Genomic DNA, 22,433 nt, shown 5'->3' with positions numbered 1-22,433 from the left:
CGGAAAGTTTCGCGACAGTTTTAATAAAGGAGCGTGGAGTGTCCGTCCATGTCGCGCAGCTAAAAGCCCGGAGAAATGATCTCTGTAATGTTGCGTTAAATTGACACCGGTGACATTGTAAGTAGGCTGTTTATGATTTCTCTATGTAAGTAGGCTGTTTATGTTTTCTTATTGGCAACGTTACGTAGCGCTCAATATGAAAATCACTGGCTGTGCTGTGTGCAGTCTGTGGCTAGTTTGCATTGTTGTCTGCCATTGTAGTGTTAGGCAGCTGGCTGTGAACAGCGCGTAGCGTTGCGCAGTTGGAGGTGAGCCGCCAGCAGTGGTGGATGTGGGGAGAGAGATGGCGGAGGTTTGCAGTTTGTCATGAACTGATATATATATATTATGATTTGTGATGATATTAAGGTAAATACATTGTTTGCTCTCTATTAATATCTTTCATTTGCTAACTACCCCTATCAGTAGTTAGTGCCTTCAGTAGTTTGAATCTTTTATTTAGCTGGCAGTAGTGGCGCTCGCTGTATTGCAGTAGCTTGAGCAGCGAAGATTTTTGTGAGGTAAGTGATTTGTGAAAGGTATAGTTTAATGTTTGTCAGGGCCATTCTTTAGTAGGGAGTTTTGAAAGTCAGATTGCGTTGCGCTAAAAATATTGTGTGTCAGTTTAAGGACAGTCATGTATAATTGTTCTAAGGGGACGTTTCATATCACTCTGCAAGTACTGACAGGGATGATATCGACGGCGCATTTGACACTAATAAGTTAATTCAGAATAAAATTCAAACAATTGAGAATTGTAATGACAATGATAGGCAAGACCTTTTTGAGATTTTACAAGCACATTCCACAGTTTTTACTCACAAAACAGGAACAATCAAGGGATTTCAATACCAATTTCGTGTTCGTGAGCATACTAAATTTTATGTTAGACCATATGTAATTCCAGCACATTATAGGGACCGTGTTAGAACAGAAATACAATCTATGCTTGACGAGGGCATTATTGAGCCTGCAGTAAGCTCATACAACAATCCATTACATGTTGTTGAAAAGAAAAATGGATCGATCAGACTTGTCTTAGATTCGAGACAAATCAATACTATCATTATTCCTGAAACAGACAGGCCGCAGACGATAGAAGAACTTCTTCAAAATTTTAATGGTGTAAAAGTGTTGTCTTCCATTGATCTCAGATCCAGCTTTTATCAGATCGAACTTCATCCAGAATGTAGAAAATACACAGCTTTCCTTTGTTTCGGCGTTTGTTATCAGTTTCGGAAACTTCCTTTTGGTTTGAACATTTCTTCGGCAGCATTCATTCGTGGGTTAAATTCCATATTACCTGAGTTCTTAAAACGTCACATCACCTTGTATGTGGACGATATTCTGATAGCAGAAGCTTCATGGGAACAACATAATCGCATCATCAACAGTTTGTTACGTATTTTTGCAGAATCTGGAATTACAGTTAACTTGGAAAAGTCTGAATTCGGTAGGACAAAGGTGAAGTTTTTGGGACATATTATTTCTTCTGAAGGCATTCAGCCGGATGCTGAAAAGTTAGAAGCAATCAGAGCCATTCCAGTGCCATCCACAAAAAGACAAGTCCGCAGTTTTCTAGGTCTCGTAAATTTTTACCGTCGTTTTCTGAATATGCAAATTCTTGTTACACCAAAACTTTGTTCTCTCACTGGAAAAAATACTATTTGGAACTGGGACGAACAAGCACAGTTGGAATTCAATTCTTTGAAAGAATCGCTACTTAACGCGCCAATCTTAGCTCATCCAGATCTGTCACAAGATTTCTGCCTTAGCACGGATTCTTCTAAAGTCGGTCTTGGTGCCCATTTATTTCAAGAAGCCATAGAAAATGACACTACCATTCAGAAAACCATTGCTTTTGCTAGCCGAGTGCTAACAAAATCTGAAAAAAATTATTCCGTTACTGAATTAGAAGCTTTAGCTATCGTTTGGGCATTTAACAAATTCCGTTTCTTTCTTTCTGGTAAGCACGTAAAAGTATACAGTGATCATCGTGCATTACAATTTCTTATGTCTTCAAAATTAAATCATGACAGGTTAAAACGTTGGGCATTGTTTCTGCAAGAATTCCGCTTCACAATAGTCTACATTCCCGGCAAGGAGAACATTGTTGCGGACGCACTGTCACGCGCACCGGCTGGGCTTGAGAAAAGTACCACAGAAGGCAGCCTCGAGAAAAATTTCAGTATTCTTTACATTCAGAAAGTCGCCTTTGAAAACTTCATCACCACATCTTTAAAGGACATTGCTCATGAACAAGATAAAGATCCGATTTGGAAAGACATCAAGAGCAAATGGCATGAAAGGACACACACACAGATTCGGCATTATTATCTGGTTAGAAACAACATACTGTTCAAACGCTGCACTGTTGATGACAAGCTATGGGTACTTTGCATTCCTGACGATTTTGTTAATAAGCTCATTTGGTACATTCATTTCAGCTACGCACATTTTGGTCCACGAAAATGTTATCATATTCTTCGAACGACTTGTTATTTTAACAATATGGAAAAGCGAATTCGAAGAGTCTTGTCTATTTGTAAACTTTGTCAAAAGGCGAAACCATCTACTGTCTCACATCGTGCTCCGTTGTTTCCTATCATTCCTTCTAAATTAAAAGAATTTGCTGCTGTTGATCTCTTGGGACCGCTTGTCAGAACATCTAATGGATTTTCGTACGTTCTAGTCGCTGTTGAACTTACTTCAAAATTTGTTTCTTTCACACCGTTACGTAAAGCCACTGGACGGTCTGTATCCAACGCCTTTGTTAAAAATTTCTTACGTGAAGTTGGACACGTTAGTAAAGTCATTTCAGATAACGGACCGCAATTCAGATCTGCTGTTTGGTCACGCTTGCTTCGCAACCATAAAATCAAACCTGTTTTTATTTCATTGTACTCACCACATTGTAACCCGTCTGAACGGATTATGAAAGAAATCAATAAGCTTTGTAGACTTTATTGTCACAGAAAGCATCAGCATTGGGACAGATATTTACACTTATTTCAAAACGTGCTGAATGAAATGCCTCACGACTCCACTGCTTTACCACCTACTCTTGTACTGAAGAATGAAGAACCACCGAACAGAATCAGAGAGCTTGTACCTTTCCCGAATACACGTAAACTTCGACACAAAGACATAATTGATTTGGCTCTTAAAAATATAAAATCTGCAGCAGACAAAAGGAGAAAACTACACGGTAAAGCAAATGCAAAGAAGTTGTATATTGGTCAGAAAGTTCTCATTAAAGCTCATTCATTGTCACATAAGAAGAAACACTTGAGTCACAAATTCTTTCTAGTTTACAATGGACCTTACAGAATCCGACGTATACCACATGATAATTGCGTTGAAGTTGAAACTCTGCGTACTAGGAAGAGTAAAGGTTTACACCACATTTCTCATGTAAAACCATTTATTGACAGATAATCTGCCTTTTAACTTTGTCTTTGCCATAAAACGTTTCACTTCACGTTACTAGTATGCTTTAGAAACTGTTACCATGCAACAATGTTTGAAGTTCAATATCCAGCCAAGAACCAAGAGAAATTATTTAAACAGAAATTACGAATGCATTGTTATTGCGAACAGACGACACAGTGTAATTGTGTGTGTACATTCTTGCCTGTTAGTTGTACGATTAGAACATTTACCAGTACTGCTAATGAGATTTTAATGCAACATTTTGGTTTACTTGAAAATACATTCCGGATTTAAAGTACTTTCTGAGAGATACCAGATGACACAGAGGTTAGTTTATGTGACAGCTACACGATTTTTATCACGACGCTACTAATGAGTGACAATTTACAATGTTGCTTTTGCAGTGTATCTGTTTTATATCTGCACAGTTTTCTGAATTCTTCTAGGAAGAAAAACATGTTTTAGTAGTAACTTTTGTGGTATAGCAACAATGAGACAGCCTTTTTCGTGGCATAACAATACGTTACTGTACAGTACTTTCCTCATCACGGCAATAAGCGTAATAACTAAGATATCTATACGTAAAGCATTTCACTTTTGTGTATCATGAGGTAAGTACATTGACTTTAGCAGAACTTTGCTTACAGAGGACGATAACTACGACAGTTCCACAGAATTATCTTACAGCAAGACGCGCATTTAGCGCTACAGGACACGCATTTGAGTGATTAATCTTATACTTAAAACACTTATTTTCAAAGATTTTTTAATTACAAAGAAAGTTTTCCGTGATACATTTCATTCCATTGCTGTAATTTGTAACACCTGAGGGTATAATTACGTTTATCCTCAGGGGGGTACACGCTTACTTTGTGTACCATGTGTTTGGCAAGCACAAGGAGCCCTAGCTAATATGGTATTTGCTTATACAACTTTACACATCGGTACCATATTTCTCTAACACACAAATTACACAGCTATCTGATCATTTAACTGAGAGATAAACATGTTTTTTACTACATCAGTGACAGATGTTTACGCAATTACACCGTTGGATAACTTCACACTTATGAAACTGTATTTTGTCTGTACTTTGTAAACTGTTCATATTTTTCGGAATCATTGTGATACTATGAGAGCTTTGAATGATGTATTTGGTATGAGATCATGATTTTTAAAGTACGTTTGAGGCAGCTGACACTTTTGACATGAGCAGAGAATTATTTTAGGCTTAGAAATTATTGGAGGAAGTTACGACGATTTTGAGATTTGACTGAAGTGTTATGATGTTATTATTACGACGACGATGTGTATTATGTTGTTGAGGAATGTTTATTATGCTACGTATTTCTCATGATGAAATATTGAAGAAGTGTCGACGAATATGTATATGTATAATGAGGTAAGGAATAATGAGTAGTGTTTAGGGACTCTGATTTATGAAAAGGATGTTGGAAACCAAGAAACGTACTTTAAGAGTTATGAAATGTGTGACTGTATCACAATGCTGACCAATATTTTTTTTGGACACTTATATTTATAGGATTTTGTTTCTACAGATTTGCAACGCTAATTCTTGGCCTGTGAAGTATTTTTATGTGAGACTGTCACTTTAGCGAAAATTGCTGTCGTAAATATTTCCGTACGAAAGTTAAGTGACCACCTGCACGTAATGCGTCGCGGGCACCCAGCTGTGTCAGACGCCTGGAGAAAAAGTCATTAGCGCGTGCCTTTCAGAGCACAGGAAGAAAAAAAAAAAAGAAAGGGAAGGCCATTATCCTGGCCATTGTCATTCCTTTAGAGAAAGCATCGCAAAAACGACACGGTCGAACTTGAAAACATATGATTACACTAGCTCTTAATTTACGATATTTACTGAAATGCCTAATAAAATGACAAGAAATATTTTTACATCTGCACACCTGATTATGACAAGCGTCTTTCTATGAGAGTTGAGAGAATTTCTACTAACTTACGAAATGTCACATGACTACTGAATGATAGTTTTATGCTTTGCTTTTCATAGTTGCTTATTTCATTTGACATCTGTTTTTCAGCTGTGTTGCAGCATTGCTTTTATAAAATGAAATGCATTTGCTAATGTGAACACTTTCTGTCAACAGATCTATTAAATAATTATTTTTTGATCCACATTCTTTAAAAAAAAGGAGCACTTGGAAAGGAAAGAACAATAAGAAGGAACTAATAACAGTAACACATAATTTTCTTTTCAAGTACTTGGTAATTTCTTTTGTAGAATAAATTGTGATGCATCACTCTAGTGTTAAGATGTGACATAGGTATTAGACATGGCCATTTTAGTGTAATATTTTTTCTGCTTGCGCTATGTCATGTTTAGGTATAAGTTGCTGCTGTTTGCCAGGCATAGTGTTATTGAATTTGACTTTTACTCATTTATGCTGCTAGCTTTGCCAATTTGCATTTTTTTGCATTGCTGTTTGTGTTGATTTGTTTTGTGATGCTGCATTGCCTCGTCCCTTAGTTTAGCATCTGAGCTCAGTAGATTTAAGTTAGCTTAAGAGGGGGTAGCCTCTAAGAGAATGAGTTGCGATGAATTGGAAGAAATGCATTGAGAAAACAGGTTTAGGTAGGATTTTCTTGGAAATAAATGTTGAGGTAAGAAATGTGTGAACATATAAATACAGAAAGCATGCTTAGATAGAATTTTTTTTGGTGGAAACAAAGGATGAAATAAGAGGAAAGATATATGAAGTTTTGGGTTGGACTGCAGTACCAAATGTTACACTGAAAACGAACCCTGTCCTTTCCTATTGGTGTTATCCCACTATGTGTTTGTGTACCCTTGAGTATTTGTTTTCTTCCTGTCTCTGTGTACTGTTTCATAGAATTTTTTTCTCTTCTAATACTAAGCTATATTCACTATGAGGAGGAATACTGTTATCCTCAAATATAAGTTGCATTAATTATATGTTATTTTCTTTGTAAAGTTGTTTACAATTCTGTTCTGTTTCAATGTTCATGTGTGAAATTAATGTTTCGAAAACTATTCTCATTATTTTATGTATGTACTTATGTCACTATTTTTGTAACACTCATGTATATGTTTATTTCTATTCTTTTGTAAAGCCTGTACTACAAATGTTATCTGTATTATTATGTTTTTAATGATGTATTTTGTACCTTTGTAATTGTATTCTTATGTTATAAAATTGTAATTGTCACCAGTTCATGACATTATTAACTTGTTAGTTACATTTCACTGCACACGTTTTTGTTGGTCATAGTATATGGATAATATGTGAGAAGTAGGGACTGATAGTGTTTGCACGTGTGTTGGTAATTCAGCAAGGGACTGGATAACAGCATTGCTGGTTCTAAGGACAATTAAAAGAAAAACTTTCTGAGTGCACAAGTGGTGGTTTATGGACTTGCTATATTATCCGCAAGACTCTTCAATGGTGATTGTGCACCTGCACAGTCACAACAGATGGCTGCTGGCCATCTCTTCAAGGACTACAGTGGGTCTACATCTTTGATGATCCACCAATACCATTATCTCTACAAGGACTACAGTGGGTCTGCATCTATGATGACCTACCAACGCCATTATTTCTACAAGGACTGCAGTGGGTCTGCACCTCTGGTGGCCCACCAATACCACAATCTCTACCAGGACTCCAGTGGGTCTGCTCTGTGATGACCTACCTACCAATATTCGTCCAAACTTCGAATGACTCTGCTGTGGGTTTGCTCTGTTGTGGCCCATTACCTGTCTGCATGTCGAGAGTCAGCACTGTCTTTCCGTTGGAAGGTCAACACTACTTCTTCAAGACTGCATGGAAATCCACTACTTCTATGTGCATTTTCTTTTACTGCTTGGACTTTGAGAAAAACTCTGCATTTTTACTGTGATGAACAATGTGGACTGTCTTTATGGACTGTGAGAAATTTTGATCTTTTGACCAACATAATATTAATAAGTGTGTGCATTTTATATCTTTGTTACTGTAATTGTGAAAATTTTTTGTCAAATCTGTATTGGCCAGTGCCCAACACCATTTGTAAAAATTTTTGTGGGGAGCATGGGGGCTATGTAAGTAGGCTGTTTATGATTTCTCTATGTAAGTAGGCTGTTTATGTTTTCTTATTGGCAACGTTACGTAGCGCTCAATATGAAAATCACTGGCTGTGCTGTGTGCAGTCTGTGGCTAGTTTGCATTGTTGTCTGCCATTGTAGTGTTAGGCAGCTGGCTGTGAACAGCGCGTAGCGTTGCGCAGTTGGAGGTGAGCCGCCAGCAGTGGTGGATGTGGGGAGAGAGATGGCGGAGGTTTGCAGTTTGTCATGAACTGATATATATATATTATGATTTGTGATGATATTAAGGTAAATACATTGTTTGCTCTCTATTAATATCTTTCATTTGCTAACTACCCCTATCAGTAGTTAGTGCCTTCAGTAGTTTGAATCTTTTATTTAGCTGGCAGTAGTGGCGCTCGCTGTATTGCAGTAGCTTGAGCAGCGAAGATTTTTGTGAGGTAAGTGATTTGTGAAAGGTATAGTTTAATGTTTGTCAGGGCCATTCTTTAGTAGGGAGTTTTGAAAGTCAGATTGCGTTGCGCTAAAAATATTGTGTGTCAGTTTAAGGACAGTCATGTATAATTGTTCTAAGGGGACGTTTCAACATGCGCACATGTATTGTTTACGTATGTCAGAACAAATATAACCTTTCAAATTGTGTTTTGAGTCAAGATGTGAAGCATGGGTGACTGTGGAATCTTGTCCAAAAGGAAGCAAGACTGTAAAATTTGTAGTCTTTATTTATCCGATTCGGTGAACTTGTTCTGATCCAATAACTAAATTTCGTAGCGTACAAAACTTACTGCATCTGAAAAGATCGAATGTTTTTCATGAAATATACTTTTGAAGAGAGATTACTTTTTAGATAAATATACTTCATTAGTACATGTAAACTGTGTTATTTTTTAATGCTAATGTGATTACGAATGATATTTATTCCAGATAATGATCCGAAATCACTAGCTTACGGGATCAGATCCAGAGTATTCAACAAGTTAGGCAATAAAACAACAGTGTAGACAAGAGATACACTAAAAAATAAATAAACAGAGTTTAAAAAAAGACCGCTGCAGCACGAAGGAATTATTTGAATGGGATTTGTATGGAACGGAAATTGTTAGACTGAAGTACATCTGCAGACAAACGAATGATTACCATTTCAGACAAATCGGATGCTTTATTCAGGGGAAAGAACTTCACAAACTGAGCAAGTAAATACAGCGTTAGTCCACAACCCACCCTTATGCAAGTTGTTTCTCGATTTGGTATTGACTGGTAGAGTCACTGGATGTCCACCAGAGCTATATCGTGGCAAATTCTCTCCAATTGGCACGTTTGATCGTCAAAATTCCAAGTTAGTTGGAAGGCCTTGCCCATAATACTCCGAACGTTCTCAATTTGGGAGAGATCTGGCGACCTTTCTGGCCAAGATAGGGTTTGACAAGCACGAAGACAAGCACTAGAGACCCTCGTCATGAGCGGGTGGGCATTATCCTGCTGAAAGCTAAGTCTAGGAAAGCTTGTCATTGAGGGCGACACAACGGTGGGCAGAATATCGTCATGTACCGAACGAAGCGTTGAGTGCTATCGACAAGGTATTTCAAATTGATTCTGTATTTCTAGATTTCCAGAGAACTTTTGACACCGTGCCTCACAAGCAACTTGTCATCAGATCCTGTGCTTCTTCAATTGCGCTTCAAATATGCGACTGGAGTCTTGATTTCCTATCAGAAAGGTCACAGTTCGCAGTAAGTAACGGAAAGTCATCGAGTAAAACAGAAGTTCCCGGTGTTCCTCAAGGTAATGTTATACGCCTTCCGTTGTTCCTTATCCACATAAAGGGTTTAGCAGACAATTTGAACAGACATCTAAGGTTGTTTGCAGTTGATGTTGTCGTTTATCGTGTAATAAAGTTGTCAGAAGACCAAACCAAACTATAAAACGATATAGAAAAGATATCTGTATCATGCTAAAATTGGCAATTGACCTTAAATAATGAAAAGCGTTAGGCCGTCCATGTGCGTGTTAAAAGGAATTCGTTAAACTTCGGTTGCACAACAAATCAATGAAGCTAATGGCTGTAAATTAAACTAAATACCCAGGAGTTACAATTAAGAAGATTTTAAATTTTAACGAGCACATAGAAAATGTTGTGGGGAAGGCGAACTAAGGACTGCGTTTCACTGGCAGAACTCTTAGTGCGATAAATCTACGGAAGAGACGGCTACACCATCCTTGTCCGTCCTCTTTTGGAGTTATGCTGCACGGTGTGGGATCCTTACCAAATAATATTAACGGAGGACATTAAGAAACTTCAGAGAAGGGCACATTCCTCGCTGATAAAACGTTCGAAGCAACTTCCAACGGAGGGCGCTGTAGTTTCCATCCACGAACGAGTCTTGTTATCTCCACATTATCCCAAGCCTACCAAACATTTTGGACTGCATCAAGCAGGTTCTGGGATTCACAGACGATTTCTAGACCTTCCTTTGCTGCTGTGATCTTGTTACAAAGACAGAGGTCCCGATTCGCCTGAAAATCAGACAAGAAACGGCGGAGAAATATTTCAGGGATGTCGGACGTTGGCGAGGGGCCTCATATCGTCTTCCAGTGGTAAATTATGAGACACGCTATAATAGTTTATTCTCAACGAAATTAGTGCTTATAAATATAACAGAATTCTCAGGTTTGGTTGTCTGTACTATTTCAAAACTCGCCGAAGTATGCAGACGTTGTAGTCGGCACGCTGATAATCGGAAGGTTGCTGTAATTTCCCGTCAGAAGTGTTACAAACAAACAAATCTAACTTAGGACGCGATTGCTGAAGCCATAGTACAAGGTGTACATAAATTTTAGATAAAATTATTTTGATTGTGTACACTACATCATTATAAACTTTAGAACAACGGTACCATCGATATTTCAACCACCTTTGCAGAAGTCTTCCTCTGAACAACGGAATAAAACAATCGCAAAGAAACGTCGGTAGTACGAGGGCTATCCGGAAAGTAAGGAACGATAGGTCGCGAAATGGAAACCACAGTGAAAATCAAAACGGTTTATTTTGCAACAGTTAGCTGCAACTTCCAGCTACTTATCTCCATAGTTGCCGATCCGACTTAGACGTTTGTCGTAGCGTTGTACCAACTTTCCAATACCATCGTTAAAGAAGGCAGCCGCCAGTGCTTTCTGCCAATTCTCTACGCTGGACTGCAGCTCGTTGTCTGTGCCAATTTGTTGTCTTCATCGGCAGCGGTTCTTGTGAGCAGAGATGAAACTCAGAGCGAGACAATTACATGCTGTATTGTGGATAATCAAACATTTCCAACAGAAAACAATGCAGGAGCATCTTCATTGCCCCTGCAGACTGCGGCTGAGAATTGTCTTGAAGAACAACACTTATGTAATGTTGACTGCATAGCTTCAGGCGAAATTTCTCACAAGGCCCTTGTACTTGGCGGGAGACACTACTGTTCTAGGTATCTTTGTGTGTTCCCTGTGTGCTCAGAACTAAAAACAACGACGTAACGTAATCGACGGGCTTACTAGAGACATACTCAACACACCTGTGCAAAACTTCATCGGATTTTCACTGTGGTTTCCATTTCGCGATCGATCGTTCGCCGGCCGTTGTGGCCGAGTGGTTCTAGGCGATTCAGTCCGGAACCGCGCTGCTGCTATGATCGCAGGTTCGAATGCTGCCTCGGGCACGGATGTGTGCGATGTCCTTAGGTTAGTTACGTTTAAGTAGTTCTAAGTCTAGGGGACTGAAGACCTCAGATGTTTATTCCCAAAGTGCTCAGAGCCAAATGGTTCAAATGGCTCTGAGCACTATGGGACTTAACATCTGTGGTCATCAGTACCCTAGAACCTAGAACTATCTAAACCTAACTAACCTAAGGACAGCACACAACACCCAGTCATCACGAGGCAGAGAAAATCCCTGACCCCGCCGGGAATCAAACCCGGGAACACGGGCGTGGGAAGCGAGAACGCTACCGCACGACCACGAGCTGCGGACATGCTCAGAGCTATTTGAACCATTTTTGAAGCGTACGAACCTACGCCCATATGTTATTTTTACAAGTTTGTATGTCAATAACTTTAAAGTTAAACTTGAGAATAGAGCAGCTCGCACAACGTAAAGCGCAGTACGCTAGCTTCCACAATACACAAGCAGTTACAATACGAACATGCACTAAACAAATGTGACACTATTCACAAACACGACTTCCCTCCATTAGCTTATCTTCTCAAATGTTTCGTAAGAAGACAAAATGTTACATAATAAAATAAAATTTCCTAAACCTCCAATAAACGGTAGGGAAAAGAAGAAAAACTAACATAGATAATAACAACTGGCCTTCAACACCAGACAGTTACTCGTTTTGCATGCGCCGCAGGTTTGACGAAGTATGTGAACACCAGAAGAGCAAGATAAATAAGTTATCTAGTTCATAGACGCGAAGTTCCGTACCCAAGTGGGACGACACTTTCGGCCAAATCATGGAAGGGTATACGTTGTTTATGGAGACAGGAAATGACCTCTATAAACGTGGTAGGGGTCGCCAGTCTGGTTCAGAAGGCAGCATGGTGAAGGATTCCTACAAAACCAGAGCGACCAGAGAGTTAGAAATGCCACAGCCAACAGTCCGACAAGTCTCGCACAGTGGTGTTTACGCCTTCACTCTTGCAAGGTGCAGCTTCTTCATGTCCTAAAGCCGACCGGAAAACCTCAGCGAGTCCGGTTTACAGTGGGTGCGCCAGGCCTGACTGACAGCAATTTTTTTTGGAAAAGTTTAGCTCTCTGACGAGTCAGTGTTTCTTGTATATAGAAAGCTGTAGTGTCATATCGTACCCACGTAGGGATTAGTGTGTCATGTTATATGCGAAATGGAAAGTGAAAATCCCATGGTCAACGTATGGTGTTGACATAAGCACAAATGGATCATAGGTCCATTCTTTTTCAGCGAATCAATAGTAATCAATGATGTTCACCTGCTGCGTCACAACTGGAAAACCTACTGTATTCGACCAGGATGCCGCATCGTCTCAGATTCTCCAAATGCCCGTCAAAGTTTCTGGAGAGGTGGACTGGACGAGATTCACTGGCTCGATGTCCGCCAAAATCAGTTGACCATTTTCAAATGACACCATTCACTTTATGTGTGGTGAAGCCTGTCTCTGAAATTACAACTATTAGTCCACAAAAATAAGACTTTTCCAAATGTGAGACACTATTCCAACGTACAGAATGGTAAAGTACCTAAGGAACAAATATTAACTGAATTTTAAAAGTGTTGGAACCGAAAAAATCTTTTCAGTACCGTAATTGCTCGCTCATTATTTAACTAGCATTTAAGATATACAAAATTTTACTCACCAAAAAAATCATACAACTGAAGAATTAGCAATATTCTTTAATATACTGTACAGCACTTAAACGTGTACATGATGATGAGATTTGATTTGTGGGGTGCTCAACTGCGCGGTCATCAGCGCTCGTACAGAGGCCCAATTTTTACACAGTCTAATTTTTACACAGTCCAATCTAGCCACTGTCACGAATGATGATGAGAATGATGAAATGATGAGGACAACACAAACACTCAGTCCCCGGGCAGAGAAAATCCCCAACCTGGCCGGGAATCGGACCCGGGACACCGTGATCCAGAGGAAACAACGCTTGCCACTAGACCACGAGATGCGGACTAAATTTGTGGAGCTCGTAGTATTTACAAACGCTGCACGAAACACGACGTTATGGCTCACAACAAAAACAGTAGAAAATGCTAAGAATTGTCTATGACGGTTTGTAGTGCGCATTGTTTCACATGATTCTAAAATCGGTCACTAGACTACCACGGCGACCAGGAAAGATCGTGTGTTAGTAGGTATACTATCCTCCAGGCACAACACTCTCCCACGCAAGAATCGCATGCCTAATGGACTTGTCTTTTCCACTACGAGTGCTCACATTTTTCTTCCGTAGTGTTCACCACTGAGTTTGGTTTGCACCCATACGACATTCCTTCCAGCCGTCTGCCTTCCGCTTCATTTCTGCACAGGTAGCATAATCTCTGTCACCGGTACTTTATATATTAGATCACTGACCGTCCCTGATGACTCATTCCCTCAATATCTATTGTTCCAAAGATGTGCTGTACAGTGTCTTGACATGTATCCCACAAATCTGTCTCTTCCTTTTTATATGTTTATCCAGAGAGATCATGCTTTTTGTATTCTCCTCAGCTACTCTTCACTGATAACACTGTCCATCCAGCTGATGGTCAAAATCCCTCATTAGCAAAAACTCTGCGGAAGGTAGTTGTAAAAAAATCGTATTAAATCAGGGAAGGAATTACTCGTGAGGTCCAAAGTGCATCCACCAGTCGAGCTAGCACAATGAACACACATCAAAAAAAGTTTTTCATCACCTCGGTTTCGAGAGTTCCGGAAACCGTACAGAAAATTGGAATAGGGATTAACATAAACATCATTTCCCCTCTTTTTATTGGTCATGGAAACCACACATTGTATGTTGTACCACCATACAGCGAGACCTTCAGAGGTGCCGTCCAGATTGCTGAACACACCGGTTCCTCTAATACGCAGTAGCACGTCCACTTGCACTGTCGTCGTGGCACACTACCCACAAGTTCATCAAGGTACTGTTGTCCCACTCCTCAACGACGATTCGGGGTGGACCGCTCAGAGTTACTGGTGTGTCACGTCGTCCGTAAACAGCCGTTTTCAATCTATCCCAGGCGTGTTCGATAGGGTTCATGTCTGCAGAACATGCTGGCCACTCTAGTCGAGCGATATCGTTATCCTGAAGTAAGTCACTCACAAGACGGGCATGATGGGGGCGCGAATTGTGGTCCATGAATACGAATGCCTCGCCAATATGTTGCCGATCCGTCGGAGGATGGCATTCACGTATCGTACTTGCATGAACACCAGCGGCGTACGTAGGCCACACATAATGGCACCCCAAAACAGTAGGATACTGCCACCTTGCTGCATTCGCTGTTCAGTGTGTCTAAGGGGTTTCAGCCTGACCGGGTTGCTTCCAAACACGTCGCCGACGATTGTCTGGTTGAGGGCATATCCGACACTCACCGGTGAAGAGAACTGAGCAGTCCATTCGGCATGTTGTTGAACCCATCTGTACCGCGCTGCTTGGTGTCGTAGTTGCAAAGATGGACCTCGCCATGGACATCGGGAGTGAAGTTGCTCATCATGCAGCCTATTGTGCTCAGTTTGAGTCGTAACACGACGTCTTGCGGCTGCACGAAAAGCATTATTCCACGTGATGGCGTTGCTGTCAGGGTTCCTCCGAGCCATAAACCGCAGGTAGCGGTCATCCACTGCTGTAGTAGGCGTTGGGCGGCCTGAACGAGGCATGTCATCGACAGTTCCTGTCTCTCAGTATCTCCCCCACAACATCGCTTTGGTTCACTCCGAGACGCCTGGACACCTCCCTTCTTGAGAGTCCTTTCTGGCACAAAGTAACAATGAGGACGCCATCGAACCGCTATATTGACCGTCTAGACATGGTTGAACTAGAGAAAACACGAGCTGTGTACCTCCATCCTGGTGGAATGAGTGGAACTGATCGTCTGTCGGACCCCCTGCGTCTAACAGGCGCTCCATGAGCATGGTTGTCTTTGCGCGGGGTTTGGTTCAAATGCCTCTGAGCACTATAGGACTTAACTTCTTAGGTCATCAGTCCCCTAGAACTTAGAACTATTTAAACCTAACCAACCTAAGGACATCACACACATCCAAGCCCGAGGCAGGATTCGAACCTGCGACCGTAGCGGTCGCGTGACTCCAGACTGTAGCGCCTAGAACCGCTCGGCCACTCCGGCCGGCTGCGCGGGTTTAGTGACATCTCTGAACAGTCAAAGGGACTGTGTCTGCAATGCAATGTCCTCAAAGTCTATCTTTAGGAGTTCTGGAAACCGGGGAGGTGTTAAACTTAAAGAGCGACGCCACTGGACATTAGATGGCTGGAAAAGAGTGATTTGGGGCAATGAACCAAGCCATCATGCAGTACCCTGTGCTAATACGATGGAATAACTTTTGCGAACGCTTGTGAACTTCCACTGCCTTCAAGTGCGATGTCAACAGCGTCAGCAGTGTAGTATAGAGGACATGATGGTTCGGTAAAGGGGTGTTACGAGATGATGTCCTTATTACGCTCCAGAAAACACTAATTGTGGGACGATGTGAAGATTCTACAGAACTGTGTACTGCGTACAGTAAAATAACAGTCCGGAGAACAAAACTGTTTGTATCAGCATGACAATGTGCACTGTCATAAATAAGTATGTTCGAGGAAATGGTTTTTGGACAGTAACGTTGCTGAAATGGACTAGCCTATGCAGGGGCCCAACCTAAACTCAATTGAACACTTCTGAAAAGGGTTGCAATGGCGATCTGTGTCCAGACTGCAGTGTCCACCATCACTGCCTTCTCTGGTATCGGCTCCTGAGAGGGAGTGGGTTCCCATTGCTCCACAGACATTCAGGCACCTTCTAGAAAGGGTCTCCAGCAAAGCTGACATAAAGGTGGACACACCCCTCCGTAATATCGATAAGCTATGTATAGGATCGCAAGATAGAAGTCTTCCATCGTATGCTTGACGTTGCAGTTTAACAACAAGTGCTATAGCCTCCCTCTAGAGGACGCGGCATGCCACCCCCCTCACTGATGTAAGAGAGCTGCATATGCAGTCTCGTTCTCACCAGCAGCCCGTTGAGTGCGAGGTCGCAAGTTCAGTCTTTCATTAGACTCATTAGAAAGTGTTGTGTTAACAGTTATGACAGGAAAAATATTAGCTGTTAATGACTCACCACATGTATCAGGAAGGCGACAGAATCAACTTGCACCATGAGAACCGAACGAAAACTGTCGCGCTACAGTGACCACAATGATTCGTGCCATCAAGATGGGAGGCTAACGCCTTGAGAGTTGCAGACCATGCAGGTCGTTCATCTAGGTATCCACTATTAAAGAAAGCAAACAGAATCATATTGGTGCAACGGGGCGATGATAACTGATGGAATGTGATGACATGTAATCGAATGCGAAATAGTCTGTCGTGGAGTTTTCGTGAACCTCGCTATCATCTAGGGCGTAGATGGTGCTGTGGTATGTGTTACAGACACGGGAGAAATAAATATGTAAAAGTTGGATTTCTCCAGTGATTCCAAATAGTATGAACTGCATTGTCACACACTTATTAGGACGGATAGTTCGCTTTAAAGCAATATGATTTTTATATGCAGTCCAGGAATCAAGCAAAAGCAAGTTATTTTGACCAACTATCGTCAAGCAGCAGTGATCATACCAAAATTGTAGTTCTCTTACTCCCCTTTTCCCACTCTTGCTTGCAGAGTCTTCAGTATTCACTATTTCCCTTGCAAGATCACACATACGAGAAAGAATCGCAGGGATAGAGTACCTCCAACTTCTCGCGGAACAGTAAATAACTTTCCAGCCAATTTACCAAACAGATTATCAGTCGGCATAATTGTATATGGATGGGTTAAGGTGATGTTATTTGATCAAGATACATCTCTCTTGGTACCTCTGATTTCTAGGGTTCCTTTCACACGCGTTTCCCCTTCAGATCCCAGAAGGTCGGAGTTAGCCACAAATTCATTACTGAATAATGGGATTAGCTTGTTTTATCATCTACAACTTGTTGGGCCGATTCCGCATTTTGCTGTACACCGTCAGCTTGACGCTTTGTTTGAAATTTAATTATCTTACGTCTCACAGTCTGTACCGATGTTTGAAGTTATGCACTTGAATATCCGTACTCTTTCTTATTGACTGCGGATTATTCGAAATCTATTCATAACCGTTCTTTCACTTAGCTGCGGATGATCTTCCATATACGTAATTGTGTTTAACACACTGTCCCACTGAAGACGGGATTTGTTGCTCCCTGTCCGACAAAGATGATGAACTATATGGCTCGACACATGTTTCAGCATCACTTTCATATGTTATGCACGTATCTTCATCATTGTACTCCTCATATACATTGACCACACAGTCGAGCGTGTACGACGTCACACATTCCACTAACTCATCTTGCAGAAACGCTAATATTGCATCTGCCACTTCCTTCTCACTCAGTGATATTGCTTGTATTCCTTTCTGACGAAAACTGTTCTTGAAGATATAATTCAATGTTTACTTTGTTTATTTTTGCCATTGTTCTGCTTTTTATCAGCATCATTTAGTACCATAGCACTTTTTTCAGTTACTCATCAACTAAGCAGTTCAACTACGCTCACCATTGGACACCTACAGTCCCGCCCCCTGTTGCCATCACGCAGCCAGTATTGTGGTTGCATGGTAGGCAAAATGTGGAGTGTCGAATACCGGGAACATCATTGGTCATTTGCGGCCTCACACTCAAGGAGTTCCTCGTGAGAGTTCCTCGTTTAGTAGCTTTGAGTCTGTATGGCCCCGCCCAGAGCTGCTTCGGCGCGCCACGCCGTTCAAACTACTCGGTATGATGCATCTGAGGCGACCTTAAGCCGTAGGCACACAGACCGTGCATCCGAACGTTGAGCGTTGAGCGTGCCGAGTTTCTGACGTCATGCATGGAATAGCACGTTCGGGCTTCTTTCCGAACGTGCAGAGCAATATCTGGCATGCCAGATATTCTGAGCGTGCGTCTGAGCGTTGACCAATGAGATGGCACAACGTCACCTACGTCACACGCACGCCGTCTCCCTTCAGTACAGAGTTGTGAAGCTCCATATTGCCATTCATTTTAAGCTTATATGTATAGATGCCGTTTCTGAGCACCAGCAAATTGACAATCACTGGAAAACCCGTTGTTAACTGTGTGATTCTTCCCAACAAAATAATGAGAAACATCATATTCGCGGCAACGTGGGTGTGGTGTCACCGCCAGACACCACACTTGCTAGGTGGTAGCTTAAATCGGCCGCGGTCCATTTAGTACATGTCGGGCCCGCGTGTCGCCACTGTGTGATCGCAGACCGAGCGCCACCACAAGGCAGGTCTCGAGATACGGAATAGCACTCGCCCCAGTTGTACGACGACTTTGCTAGCGACTACACTGACGAAGCCTTTCTCTCATTTGCCGAGAGACAGTTAGAATAGCCTTCAGCTAAGTCCATGGCTACGACCTAGCAAGGCGCAATTAGCCTTGCATAGTTTGATAGTTATCGTATGAAATGTCTCATCAAGAACGTTGTAAACCAACAAAGAATAAAAGTTAAGTATTCGAGGAGCTGCATACTTTTCTTATTAGAATTCACTACTTATCCTGTTCCAGAATTCACGCCCGTCTGCGTTAGATAGCGTGCATTTCGGCCTCCTATATCTACAAGGTGTTGGCACATTCGCCAACACATCAGTGGGAATTTTACGCGCGCCCGTTGAGTAAACAGTGTGATTTACGAACTAGAAACATCCCTCAACTGCCGCTGGAGTGCGTTGCGATCGCGTATACCACGTTGGGGCCCCCGTACCGTATGCACAAGTCGCATCATTCCTGAGCGTTCAGCAGCACGTTGAACTTGGCACGCTCAACGTTAACGTTCGACAGCAAGGTCCGTGTGCCGACGGCTTTAGCCTGAACATGCTGTAGCCTGAACAGTCAGGCCTTGTGTTAAGCCTGAAGAGAAGCAACTTCCCTAATCTTTTTCTGCACCAATGAAGTCGAGCCAATAAGTATATTGCTTTCTGCGTAACTGGGTTTTCACTAGCTGCTTCCAGTACAGACTCCTCGCTATCGTTCTTCAGTCCAGTAACTTGTATTCGCACGCTTTTCATCAGATCGTTTATACGTCACAGCAGTCTGGAGTTTAGTAAAAAGGCATTTACTCACTTCTCCAAAGGCGTGATGGTTTAAAATCCTGTATACCTGGGGCAGGCAGGTAGCCCCCACTGCCCTCCTACGGCGTGGGCGCCGGCGGTGCGTAGCTTGTAAAGGGCGCACAGTGTTGCGGTTGGCGCATGGCGCGGGCGCCCCCGGCCCAGGTGGCGACCCGGGTGCGTCACGTATTCAATTAAGGCGCGAGGCGCCGCGGCAACTCGGCGGCCGTTATCTCGGTCGGGCTAGCAGCGCCGGCGGCATTCAACTATGCCCTGAAGATCTAAAGCGGCCAAGTTGGCCGCCCCGCCGCAAACTCCCCGCGGATCCGGCGCGCCGCCGCGCAGACCTGCCGCCGGATTTATCGCGTCGCAACTTCCTTCTCTTCGCGCCGTTTTTCGTTTCCTTTTCTGGCAGCGAGCTTCCTCTGAGATTGCTTTCAAGTGGAACAGCTCCTCCCGAACGCAGCAGCTACGCCGACGGCTCCCTCATTCTTATCGACTACTCTCCTCAGTCGCCATTTTCTTTCTGAGGGAAGAACGACGGGTGTTTGTTTACATTACAAAGAAAGATTTGAAACTGTTGAATGATTTGATGCATCTTAGTCCCAAACTAAAGTATAAGATACAATCAACATGTTAAAAGACGAGTTTTAGACTTTGTAGAACGTGACAGTAAACTGAATTTATGGAACCACATTGTACTAGCGATCGATACTAACGAGTTTAAGGAATATAACTTAGTGTATAACGCCCTGTTACTCCCACTAACCGTATAGTGTTCTCAATATAGGAAAACGATTTATCAAACTGGATCAGCAGCATCATTACCTTTTTGGTGACGTTGCTATATAGTACAGGAAAGTATCGTCTTTGGACGAAAGGCATTGCATGTCATGGATTACTCCTCTCCTCGTATCTGGACAAATACATGTGAAAGCCTATAACAAAGGGAAATTACCCGATGTTATGTGATTATAAAATTAGTGGTGAACGTCTTGAGCGCGTCGCATTTTATAGGTGTTTAGGAATTATATGAAATGGGACGATAACATAAAATCAGGATGCGAGAAGGCAAATTGAAGATTTAGATTTGTTGGAAGGATTGTCGGGATATACAATGCATTTTTAAAGAGTATCGGTTACAAGACGCTAGTACGATGTGGTGTATTGTTCCAGTGTTTGGAGTCCTTATCAGGTAGGCATACAATAGGCACTGCATGAATTTAGACACACACTGATAGACTCTTTTTTTTCACGCCGATATAGAACATACTGAAGTGTAACAGAAATGCTAAGCTACCTTGAAAGGTAATCCTTGTGAAACCCGATGAACGGGCTTAAGTGTTGTGAAGAGGCATATACAGTTATTTTTCCCTCGCTAAATACGAGAATGGAAAAACCGACGGCATTGATATAATGTCCCTTACGCCACTCACTGAGCGGTTCGTTTCGGACTTTTCTCGTACGACTTTTCACTCTTGAACAGTATAACATGTTGAAACGAGGGTTTCTCAGCAGTATCCGTTGCTGTATCAAGTATTTCCGTTGTTTATTTCCACAGGAGTTCTTCACTTAAATGTTTGTATATACAAACGTTTTCCAGTACTGCTTCTAACACGCTAGACGTCAGCATTTAATTTCATTAACAGCAATCCAAGCGGATCCTTAATCTACGTTACGTAAAGCGTGCTCGGGATGAAATAGACCTAAATAAGTGGATGAAAAGTAGCGGCAATAGTGTGATAATTCATACAAGACGTGAGTGACAGACGTTCACAGTACCACATGGCCCTAAATAACCGTCGCGCATACCGATCACGATACACCACACAGATGGAAGGCGTCGTGCCGGCTGCGATGGCCGAGCGGTTCTAGGCGCTTCAGTCCGGAACCGAGAGTCTGCCACGGTCACAGGTTCGAATCCTGCCTCGGGCATGGATATGTGTGGTGTCGTTAGGTTTAAGTAGTTCTAAGGTATAGGGGACTGATGACTTCAGATGTTAAGTCCCATAGCGCTCAGAGCCATTTGGACCATTTTGGGAGTCGTCGTACCAGGTTGTAATCGCACGCAGGATGAATACGGTCGATGTTCCAGTATCTGCCACCTCCACGTACGAGGAGCTTCTGCACTGGTTTTGCCTTGTAGCATCGTGAATTGTCGTGAAGGATGATTGGTTGCAGTCCCCGAAGGAAACATTGTTGTGCGCTGCGACCACGTGCCACTTCAGCCTTGATCCACACACGTTGTTCGTGTTTCCTAAACACACTGTTACGACGGTCGAACTGGCCTTCCGCACTTTCAGACAGTACACACAGCAGCTGACTCAAACACAGCCATCGCCGCTCACTGGAATACTTCAATTACTTCAGTTTCATCACACCTGTCACGTATTTTCGCCAAATGTATCAACATCAATACCGACATTCCTGACACCGATGCACTTGCACTTTTCACGAGTATTCGAATGCCGTTAAAAATACCTCATCCTTCTAAGAAAGAAACAAGGGAAAGAATATTTGCTTCATTATCTCAGTTGATTCGTGAGGTAAGAGTATTAAGCTTGGAGCACAATTGTGCGACCTTCTGAGAACTGTCATTTGCCAAAAACCTCGGTTCGATATCTTGAACCGTTCACGAAAGAGTAGGAGTATTACGTTCTATGCGACCCACCTTGTTCATGTAGATGTAGATAAAAAAAAAGGGTAACATGGAAAAAGTTAGAGACTGAGAATCACCGTTTGTTGTAAAACGTTTAGCAAGTCTCAATGCTTCTTTCATTTTTCCTTTGTTGCAGATCAGACTTGAAGTGTATCAAAATGGTGATGGATCAGAAGAAGGCGCGATATGTCATCTGACAAAGGGCACCTCAAGAGAAAACAGGCGTAATGTCTTGGTTCATAATCTTTAAAAAGACAGGCAGTGTCAAAGAACTTCTGCGGACGCCCCCTGCGTCTCAATCACATGTTAACGATGTGCAAGCTGCATTTCAAAATTCAAATGGCTCTGAGCACTATGGGACTCAACTTC

This window comes from Schistocerca piceifrons, chromosome 1 (assembly GCF_021461385.2).
Source record: "Schistocerca piceifrons isolate TAMUIC-IGC-003096 chromosome 1, iqSchPice1.1, whole genome shotgun sequence".
NCBI lineage: Eukaryota > Metazoa > Arthropoda > Insecta > Orthoptera > Acrididae > Schistocerca > Schistocerca piceifrons.
Note: the sequence above shows the minus strand (reverse complement) of the source record.